Source organism: Hydra viridissima, unplaced genomic scaffold (genome assembly GCF_058129835.1).
Source record: "Hydra viridissima isolate aposymbiotic clone 2 unplaced genomic scaffold, HvirCarnegie_v1 scaffold_12, whole genome shotgun sequence".
Lineage (NCBI taxonomy): Eukaryota > Metazoa > Cnidaria > Hydrozoa > Anthoathecata > Hydridae > Hydra > Hydra viridissima.
Genome location: NW_028324311.1, coordinates 14115641 through 14127387, shown reverse-complemented (window position 1 = coordinate 14127387; position 11747 = coordinate 14115641). Strand labels below are relative to the sequence as shown.

The window sequence follows — 11747 nt, the reverse complement described above, 5'->3', positions numbered from 1 at the left end:
TTAATATGAAAATTTATATTGAAATGGAAATATTAAAATATTATAATTATTAAATATTATATTAAAAAAGTAACTCAAAAAAGAAATGCTCCTTTTTTACATTTTAATGATTTTCAAACTTATTACTTTAAAATATTCCGTAACTTAAAACTCACATAGTTGATTACAACGGAGACTTTTTTATTTTACAACTGCGGTATTTAAAAATCTTCACAAAGCTAATAGCAAAAATATTTTTACAATTTATTTCAGAGCATTTCAATAAAAATGCGCAAACTTTTCTTCTAGATCTGGACAATAGCTTTTAGTAAAAGAAAAGGTAATTCCCAAATAGCGTTATGCAAAGTATGAGCCAAAACTGGATTAACCTTGATTAATTTAAATTTTTATTTTCAAAAAGTATCAAAGGATTTGAGTCCTTTTGCAAAGGATTTGAGTCCTTTATCTGCGGCGATGCCACTCTTTAAAATAAAGCATTTTGGAAGAGTTTAGGAACATTTGGGTTACAGATCAAAGTATATTTTTACTATTTGTTTAAAAAATATTCCCCATCGTTTTATCTCAGAACTAATTGGTATTACAATATATCGGACTGTAAAAAATTTCATGCACCTTTCAGCAGCGTAATTCAATGCCCGAAAAAGATTCACTGCGAATACCCATTGATATTGACATACTTTCAAAGTTGCAAACCTCCGTTACTCTATTTCACATTTTTAAGGTGTGCCTATACTGCTTCAACGTATTTGCGTTCTTAAATTAAAAAATTGATAGTTATTGCCGAAAACAAATCACAATAATCTCCTTTGTTGAATATGACTTACAACGGTATGCTTTTCAAATGCCATTGGAGCATTTTAAATGATAGATGTTTGAAATCAAATGTCTGCAACCAAAACTGCAGCGGCTTCATACTTTGTCTCCAAAAGCAACGGACTTTTTCTTGCCGACATTTTAAAATGGGTTGAAAGTTAAAGTTAAAACGCCATGTATTTTTCATACATCTTCTATCATGCAAAGGATTTCTTCTTGCAACATTATAACTGAAATTAATAAAAACTAATCTATTTTAATATTCAAAATACTGAAAGTCATTCATATAGATTATAGGTATTAATAAATGAAATGAATAAGTGGCATATGTAAAGAAAAAAATCTGAAAATACTTCAGGCCTGGTTTTTGGGTACGCAAAAACAAAAAAAAAGAATTGGGACATATACGAGCTCTCAAGACAATAGAAGTGGAGGGGGTATTGGGGAGAGAGGTTAGAATCGATCGTCGATTTAACTAGGGTTCTGGAAAGAGCGTAAAGTTTGCCAACCGGGCTTTTGGAGAATCCGCAGTTATCAACTGTTATGTAAATCCTAAAACTAGCAGTTTCTAAAACTGTTGGTAAACAGTCATTCTTATTTCTTACAATTTTAAATAAGTGTGAATAATAAGGGCATATTATTATGTGAGTGTAAGATGTTAAATGTGAGCAGCTATTTTCAATTCACGCTTTAAGGAATATATTTTTGATCTTTGTCATATATTGTAAAACATGTTACTTATAATCAAAGTATTACTTGTAAAAATCATTTACCAATTTTTACAGCTAAGATTCACATAGAATAATTAGATTTAGTTCATTAAATTGTTTTTCCAATCATTTGAAATGATTGGTAAAAAAATTTAATGAACTAAAATTCTCAATAGATTTTGTGAGTTTTACAATAACGACCAGAAATTCAATTGTAATTACACTGATATGGTATTATTTGGTATGGTAATAGTGCAATTAGTAAGGCATGATATAATTCTGTAACTATTTTATGATTTTTACAAACAAGTTAAGAACAGAAACATACTCTAATCAATTTATTACTAACAAAACCTGTTTTAGAGCGCCACGACTAAAAAGATTGAAATAAAGAATACTGACGAACTTGAAAATAAAATTCAAACTCGCTAGAATTTTTAGAGTTGCAAATTTTAACTTACGGCTTCATATGTTAAACAAGGTGAACTTTGAGCTCAATGGTGAAAGTAAATTCTATGTGCTTGCACCTATTACAAAACAATGCATTTACGAAAAAAATTTATACAATATTTGAAATAAGTGTAATAAGGTGCGGGATGATGCGTTTAAATGCGTTTATTTGGTGCGGGATGATGCGTTTAGAATCTTGGAAATTGTTCAATTATCTTATCACTTTGATAATTTTTTGAAATTGCTGCGCTTAAACAATCTAAAGTAAGGTGAGTTTAAGGGAAGAATAGAACAAAGCAAAACTTTTTTTCTGCTTCAAAAGTAAAAACATAAACTTACAAGTAATTATTTACCTCAATTAAAATGTCAATCTTATCTCTTTTTTGACATGTATTGAACCCATCCTCTCCATCTAGGCAGCTAATTATTTTATTCTATTAAGCTCATTTTGTACCTATTTATATATATATATTACACTTGTTTCTACTTATATATTTGTAAAAAAAAATCTTAAAATAGTTTACATTGTATACATAAACTTATTTGATATGAAAATATCTCTTTATAAAAGCGAAAAATTTGTTAAGTCTAAAAAAAAATTATTTGTTAAATTAAGCAATTGATAATTATTCAAATTGTTTACAAACGCAAATTTTAATTAATCAGAATTCTTGAAATTTTCATGACATCAAAAAAAAATTAGAAAACAAAACACCTCAATGATTCAAGAGTAACAAAACCTGTTTCTGTGCAACATGAGTCGGAGGTTTTAAAAAGCTGTGTGAAGGTGATTATTCGACAGTTTGGTGGTTGACGCCTCCTGATAAACGCCTGTTGAACGTCAAATCCATTCTTAACGGCGTTAAAATCTATGTCAATTGCATACAGTAGTACACGACAACCTATACTATGTTTGTGGTATATACTTAGCTTTTTTTTTTAACACAAAAGATGGTTAAAGTAGGTAAATTAACTCTGAATGGTGAACTTCACTTTTCTGCATCAAATGGAATATAGCACAGGAGTTAGCAAACTTTTTCACCTAGTGAGTGGGACTTTAGTAAACATTTAACGGTGATAATAATTTTCCATGTTGACTTAAAACTTTTAGATGGAAACTACCTCTGAAATATGATATTCAAAAAACTTTTTCTTATTCAAAATTTGTAATAAATGTACATCTAAAAGTCATTTACGAAAACTTGCAACAGACGTTTAGAAATTTAGACTAATAAATTCTAGTAAATTTTAGCTACCTTAACAACTTCATAGCAACGGTAGCATTTTTTACCTTTATCAAAAAATTTTCTTCTTTGTTTATTCTTGTTTTTACATTTGGAATAAAAGAAGTAATTTAATCATTAAGTAATTGTTCTTTTTTCAGAACCTAAAAAAACCGATCGCAAAAACCGATGGCTGGGTTGTTTAAAATTTATTTACTAATATGTCGAAGATTTGAGAGTAAAACAAGAAACTAAAATAAATGAAAGGAAATAAATATTTTATGTTAAAAAGAACTTGGTTAAACATAGTTTCTATAAGAATGAAAATTTGGTTATTAGCAATCTAAAAATGGAATCAAGGTTTGGATAATTACTGTTTGTGGAATAAATCTATATAAAAAATAAATTATTATTTTATATAAAATAAAAAGTTAAAAAACTAAAAGTGGAAAAGAGATAAAAACTTTAGCAAATGTGCGTTTTTTTGTGTTCTAAAATCAAGCCCTTCTCTACTTCAACAGAGTTAAGAAATTCGGCCATTTTTGTACCCAAACTTGGTTAAAATACATTTGCCGATTAAAAATCATATAAAAATTCCGTTCCGCTCATATTGCTAAATAAGTATAAAAGAATATGCATGCAAAAAATATTTTTTATAAACTTGTACATCTTCAGATACCTTGGTAACGGACGTTCAATATTTTTGTTGTTTCGTCAATGGCTATAGTTGCCATTTTATCCAAAAAAATGATATTCAGAGCTATTTTGTAAATTAAATTATGTTTAGGAAGTTAGTTTAACAGCGATAATTGCTTTAAAAAAAGTCTTTTAGGGTTTTTACCTTAAAAGACCATAGTCCTAAAAGAGCTTGACAAAATCTATTACCACAGCAATAGAATATTATCTTTTATGTTGGTTGACTTAACAGAGCTATATCGCCAACAAAGTGACAACTTTATCGGTGATATTGTTCTAATAATTTATCCAACACCTAATACGCTTCAAGCGTCTCAACTCAACCCGTTGCCCAATCTAAACCATTTTCGCCGATTGGATGCTTAATTATTAAAGCAGTTTGTTAAAAGATAAAAAGTCGAAGATAAAATAATACTAATACCAAAACTGGGGGTCATCAACTGTTGCACAAAAGTACATAAAGCAAATTGAATCAAATATTTGAAATGAAATCAATATACCCACCAACTTATAACGGAATGGCAACTGTGTTGATATAAGTGGTGGCAAAAGTTTTAAAAATCCTCTATTAAAGGCTACCATTTTTCGTAAAGTAAATTTTTTTCTTTTTTTTTTTCATGGATTTTCCGTTGCGCTGGTTGTTATGAGATTAATTCTATTTGCTATTCGAAATGCGAGGTTTTAATGAAAAATGCGCAAAATCTCGAAAGAATGAGCAAATAATGTTTTTTTATTTGTTAAATCCTTTATCATGTTGTATTGCAACCAAATAAAGAATCACGGTAATTCAGCTAAATAAACAACCTAAGTTCTGAGGAATGAAAATAATAGGAAAATATAATTATAAGTTTTTATTTTTACTACAAAACCTTACTGTTTATCTGACAAAAAGTGTGACAGAGCCAAATCGAAAGTTGAGCACAAAACTGCAACTGCATTTAAAGTTTATTTGAGATACAAAAAAGTAAAAAACTTTTTTACTAAAAAGTAAGAGTCAATTAAACTTTAAAATTAATTTCGCAATAAGGACCAGAGACTAATGTAAAACTCTCATCAAATTTAAATATATTCATGTTTTTTTACTTGTAAGTCGAAACGAGAGACAAACTTTCATCAAAAGGCAAAGCGTGTTTAGAGAACCATATCTCTTACAAATTTAATCGCTAAACAACAGTATTGTGATAAACGTCGCTTACTCACATATAAAAATTTGATAATTGAAACAAAAAAGTCCTGATAACTGAAGTATTTTACAAAAATTTAATTTAATGCTTATACAATATTTGCAATCATATACCTTTTTTGAAAAGGATTTTTAGCAACTCATTGATTCCTAACTCAATGCAAATTGGTGACTGAGTAGTTGAAGAAGTTTCTTTAATTTTATTAAAAAGTCGATAAAAGTGATTTGAGAAGAATAATTACTAGGCTGTACCCCAGGCTGATCTAGTGTACAACCTAATTGTTGTTCTTCTAAAATCCGTTTAAACAGGAATCAAAATCTCTATAGCTTCATATACCTCTGCTTATTTATTGTGATTTTTTAATTTAAACACTTCTTTTTTTAACTGAAGATTTTTATTTTACCTTACTAGGAAACGACCACTTTTTAAATCTTTCTGCTTTCCTTAGAATAAAATATTTTAATGAATGTTTTAATTAACCGGAACAATTACCATTAACACTTTATAGCGTAAATAAGTGTTGTTGTGATCACCGGCTTTTTAAAATTTTTTTAGGTTAGTCATATTTAAGATGAGCTACCCATTTCAAAAAACTTTCAGCCACATTAAAAGTTAGAAAAATAAAAAATCAAAACACTTGATATTAAACAGTCACATCGAAAAAAACCTATAGTTTTTCTGACGCCTTTAAAGGTGTTTATAATTTCAATTAACATAATTATACAAAAGCATTTCCTTAATTAATTACACTCATGTTGAGTTTACCTTTAATTGCTATATAAAAAGTTGCAGTTTTAAGTAGATAAATAGATTGAAAAGTCGTGTGATGGCAGCCAATATTGCTTTGAAATGCTTTTGGGATGATCTATCCTGATGTTCTTCGTATAGTAAACATCTCTCTGATAGCAACCTTTAAAGCATAATGGTAGCAATAAACTGAATGTCACAAATGAATAAAATTACTAATTTAATAGAAAAACTGTTGCTAATGGTCAACAGCTACATCAAAGTAAGTTGTTGTACTTTTGTCCAAAAATCATTTAGCATCCTAGTGTCTTTAGTTTATGGTTTGTTTGGTAAAACAGCATATGGAAATAGAAAGGCTTTGTTCTGCTTGAGTGCTTGGATGCTATAAACTTCGGTAAACTTTAGTGGTATTATATTGAAATATTCACAAAAAGCATATTGCAAAAAACATATTGATACTTGAAAAGACATATTGATACTTGAAAAAACATATTGATACTTGAAAAAAGATATTGATACTTGCAGCTTTTTTTACAAATGCTTAAATATATTGCAATTTTAAATAAATGTCTAAAACCAATTGTAACTCTATAAAGTCCGCGGTTAAAATATATTTATGCAATTTTAGATAATCTTTGTACGTTGGATTCAGTGGAGCAATATTTTTTACCGATGGCGCATTTGATGCTCTAGTTTACATAAGCTGCTCATAGACGGTAAGTTGCCTACTTCTTTTTTGAAAACATGCCAAAATGCTGTTGAAAGACGCAGATGCATCAGAACATCCCCTTATTACGAATAGTATGTGTAACCCGCAAAGTCTTAGGCACTTATTGGGTAGCAAGTGGATATTCGTTAATGCGAATAGACAAATCTTCTCATCAAATGTCAATCTCCGAATTATCTTGTTATTTGAAAATTCTTTCTAAAACATTAGTGAGTCCTTCATGCATTAATATTTTCATTTTGGATTTCAATCAATTTTGATTGCATTAAAAAAGTTATTAATGTTGTACAATTACAGGTGAAATGGTTCTTTTGATAAAATTGGCCAATTTTGTTAGTGAACATTCTGTTTTATGATTGCGCACTGTTACAACCTCTCTATTAAGATAAACGCTACCTTGACTTGGGCAATATTTAAAACAGACTTGCAGTTTAAAAGTTTTTTTTTAGGAAAGAAGACGACCAAAAAAAAAAGGAATACTAGTAAATAATAGTTTTTAATATTAATAATGTAATAACAGAATAATAGTGTAAATAGAGAAGCTTCGGATTTAAAGGAACTTTTTGGTTGAGAACAAGAAAAAGCATGCGAACCTGTTTGGAATAACCTGTAAATTACAAATTCAACGTTCAACTTTAAAGGATGGTTCACTGGATATTGAAATTGGAGTTCCTCTGGAGAAATATATGCAGACTTAATATATCGGCAACAATTTCTTTCTAGAACTTTTTTTTACTGAGCTTGATTAACCATTCCTTCAACAGTATTCAATATTTCCGATAAATATGACTTTCTATAAAAGCTATTACATGCAAATTAATACAATAAATTCAATGAATTAATACAATTTATTATTTGAAATGCTGTAGTGTTTCACTAGCTTTTTTTAACCTGTTTTAAATATTTCTTGGTTTTTTTTACCATATATAAAAATGATTAAAAAAAAAAAATTTACTTCATATTATTTTTAAACAAAGTAATAAATATAATTATATTTTGTTGGTGCAACTTATTGATCTTATAAAACTACAATACTCAAGAAAACTAATTATATAATAAGCCGTTTGATAAACTTTTTATGGTCACCTAATAAATTTAATGAACTTTAATTGTAGTCCTATTCCTTTTACTTTAACATAAAGAGTTTTTTTTTTGATTTTTTTTTTAATTTTGAAGCTTCATGTATTTTTTTATGTCGTTGGCGGCACTAAATTAACTTTAAGCCTTTTTGTAAAATTGTCTTTCTACAAATATGAAAGTTATGCAAGTAAGCATTTCAGTATGAAGTTTTTAAGAAATTTTTTAAATCTAGAACTTTATATTAAACTTAAATCAGGTAAAGTATTGTTTAGTCAATATTTCTCTTAGTGGGTACTGACCAAAGCTAGCGAAAAGGTTTTATCCACGTGAAAAACAGATTTTAAAGCTCAAGAAAAATATTGCAAAATATTTAATTGTTCAAGAGAGAAATACTAAATGAGTATATCATAAATAACACTACTTTTATCGAAAAAATCGTTTAATTACTAGAATTATAACAAAAGTCTCTGAACTCATATATTTGGTGAGTTTTAAGTCGAAAAATGTTAATCAGGTATTACAAGGTTAACTCTTTTCTAAAGTTTTTATGAAAAACGTAAGGTGGCCATAACAAATACTCACACGGCTGTATATATTAAAAATCATTTTTTGCACACTTAACTTACTTTTTACAAATCTTTTCAAGCTAGAGAGAATTACAAGTTATCTAGATGTGTCTGCCGAAATATTAAATTGATAAATTTAAGATTTTTTAACTCATTTAAAGACATTTCACAATTTTAGCAAGTTGGTTTTGTTATGGATGGTCACATTATAAACAAGCATTAGCTTCAATTTGTTAATCATAGTTGAAATAATCTTGAATAAAAACTACGTCTTTGAAAGTTGAAAATGAAATTAAAAGAGGGAGGTAAAAGTATTGTACCAATCAATACTAACTGCATTGACTCGATGCTCGATAGCTTTTCAAAACACACCTCCAAGATCATATCAAAAAAATTTATCTGTTTGCAAAATACTTAATTAAAATTTCAATCAAAATCTAGTTTTGTAACCAAAAAATCTCTCAAATCTTAGTAGAAAAGAAAAACGATTGAGCATATTAACATGATTAGATTTGATGTTCAAGATAAATAAATGTATATTAACTTTAGGAAGTTAAAGTTTTACTATGATCTTCCCTTGAAGTATTGTAAAAAATTTCTATTTTTATTTTTTAGTTTATTAATAGTAATAAACAAGACAAAGTGTTTATAAGCTTTTAAAGGAAAGTTACGGATCAAAGAGATTCATTTTCTGAGTCACTCGACTTTATATGTAGAACATTTTTTAAATGCAAAAAATGCTCAACACAATACTCTAACAGCAGGCCTTCAGCTGAGAGTTAGCAAATTGGCCATTGAATTTAACAAGATGATTAAAAAAAACATTTACTTTTATTCATAAAGGGTTAAGATTTCCTTGAGAGATATGACAAACATGCTATCACCAGAATTATACTAACCAGCTGTATTAAAATCATAGCAATGTGAAAGAACTTATAAATAAACAATCTACCCTTTAAAATTATTAGCGCAGTAAACAAGAAATTCTGTTGTATCACACTATAAAATGATAATATTTCTATATGTAACGTTCGCGACAATTTAAAAGACTTTTTACTAAAAATTCGAAATTAGAGGCAGGCGTTCATCAAATAAAACAGACGCAACCTGTTCACAAAATCATAACAACTATCAATTTAACTATAAACGTTAGTATTGTGCTAAACACTGCAATAGTTCATATGCAGAACTCTGAGAATCACCACAATAAAATGTAATTAACGTTAATACAATATTCCAATTCTTATACCCTTTTAAATAAGTAATTTAAGGAAGTTTTTTAGTCCTAGATTTAACATAAATGGGTTACAGAGTACATGAAGAAATTTCTAAACTTTTTTAAAAAAGCCGATTAAAGTGATTTGAGAGGAATATTAACTAGGCCGTATCCAGATTGACCTAGTGAACACCTAGTTATTGTTCTTCTCAGTTCCTAGAACAAAATAATCAAAACCTCCATAGCTGCACATACGTCTTCTTATTAAATGTAATTTGTTATTTTACAGATTTCGTTTTTTTAAATGAAGATTTTTGTTTTTACCATCTAGGAAACAATTACAACTGAAATCTCTCTGCTCTCCTAAGAATAAAATATTTTAATGAGTATTTGAAATAACCGGGATATATTACTTTTTACAGTTTAAAGTGCAAATAAATTTAGTTGCGATCACTGATGTTCAAAATTTAATTAAGATTTGTGATATTCGTTTCAGATGGGCAAATCATTTTAGTTAACTTGGAGCTAAATTTTCTGGAATTAGTAATACTCCAAACCAACATTCAAAAGTTAGCGGAACAAAAAATAAAGAAACTTCATATAAAACAGTCACATTGTAAAAAGCCAACGATAGTTTTTCTGATGCGATTGGATGTGTTGTTGAATTTCAAACAAATTTATTATACAAAAATATCCCTTATTTATTTATAGTAATTTTTGGAGTTTATCTTTAATTGTTGCATTAAAAAAAGAAATTCGCCAGGAGATAGAAATATTAAATAGTTGACTGATGGTATGTAATATTGCTTAGAAATGCTCTGGGGGATGACCTCCCCTGTATCAACATCCGACGAAGTTGTTGGTACAGGGTAAATCATCCTTAAAATACTCATAATAATTCTGTGTAATTGGTGGATGGAGGGACTTTGATGTCAGTTCCTTAATGTTATGGTAGTTCTATATTGGTAACTTTAGAGAAATCAACAATCAGTAACTTTTTATTTTGAATGAAAGCTGTTAAAGCGTCGAAATTTTCCTCAATTTCAGTTAGCGGTTTAAAATTCTATGCAAACAATTGTCTAATGTTCCACAAAAATTAAACATCTGTCTGATAGTTACCTTGAAAGCGTTGTGGAAACTTACAAGTTTAATTGAAAATCCGCTGCAAATGGTCAACAGCAACTTCAAAGTAAGTAATTGTACGTTCGTCTTAAAATCATCTAACAGCTTAGAGCCATTAGTTTAGGGTGGTTTGGTTATATAGCATATAGAAAAAGAAAAGCTTTGTTTTGCTTGAGTAAGTGTTTAATATAAACCTCGGCAAACTTATGTTGCGTTACATTTACATTTATAAGAAACATATATTGCTCTGTGATACTTGCAGCTTTTTTTACAAATAGTTAAATATATTTCAACTCTAAATAGATATCTAAAACCAATTGTAACTCTATAAAGTCCGCGGTTAAGATATATTCATGCTATTTAAGATAATCTTTGTACGTTGGATTCGGTCGAGTAACATTTCTACCTATCGCGTATTTGATGCTTTACTTTACATAAGGTGTTCATAGACGGTAGGTTGCCTACTTCTTTTTTGAAAACACGTCGAAATCCTGTTGAAAGACGCAGATGCATCAGAACATCCCCTTTTTACGAATAGTGTGTGTTATTCGTAATGTTTTAGAAACTTATTGAGTAACAAGTGGATATTCGTTTATGTGAATAGACAAAGCTTCTCTCCGACTGTCAATCTCCAAATCATCTTGTAATTTGAAAATTCTTTCTAAAACATTAGCGAATCCTTCTTGCAATAACTTTTTTCTTCTATTATGATTTAAATTTCTTTTTTTTTTGATGAAAAAAGTCACTTATGTATTACAATCATACAATATTGCACAATCCTTTTCTTAAAATTTTTGTTTTATACGCGCTATTACAACCCCTCTTTTGAGATAAACTGTACCGCGACTTCGGACTACATTTAGCGTTAGTTTTCCTATCAATTTTAATTAACTTAATTTATGCCAACTTTTTTATAATCCTTAATTGCAATATTAAGATAGACATGTTTTAATGTTTGCATTTTTGAGCTACGTGCAGCTGAAGTCAAGGTCCACTTCAAATCTTCATACGCGAAGCCAGCTTTTTCCGGCATTTTCCATTACAAATCTTTTCATCTTTAAAGAACGAGAAATTCAGACTTTTAAAAAATTTTAAAGGTGAGAAAAGTAGATGAAATCTTCCTACTTTAACTAAAAAAGTTGTTTTTTTTTTTTTTAAATTTGAAACCTTGTTTAACTTTTTGGCACTAATGTTAATTAACTTTTTTTGCTGT

General features: G+C 28.5%; 1 long non-coding RNA gene across 3 annotated transcripts; it reads right to left on the bottom strand.

Annotated features, from left to right (window-relative positions):
* Nucleotides 1-529: 529 nt before the first annotated feature.
* Nucleotides 530-4533, bottom strand: LOC149881417 (uncharacterized). Of its 3 annotated transcripts, XR_016445695.1 has the most exons (4): nt 4397-4533; nt 2327-2825; nt 1985-2050; nt 530-1043 (listed from the first exon to the last, which is right to left on the bottom strand). It is a non-coding gene; the product is annotated as an uncharacterized LOC149881417 (long non-coding RNA). The 3 variants fall into 3 exon arrangements; XR_016445694.1 differs by having other exon boundaries at nt 2327-4533; XR_016445696.1 differs by lacking the exon at nt 1985-2050 and having other exon boundaries at nt 2327-4533.
* Nucleotides 4534-11747: the final 7214 nt, after the last annotated feature.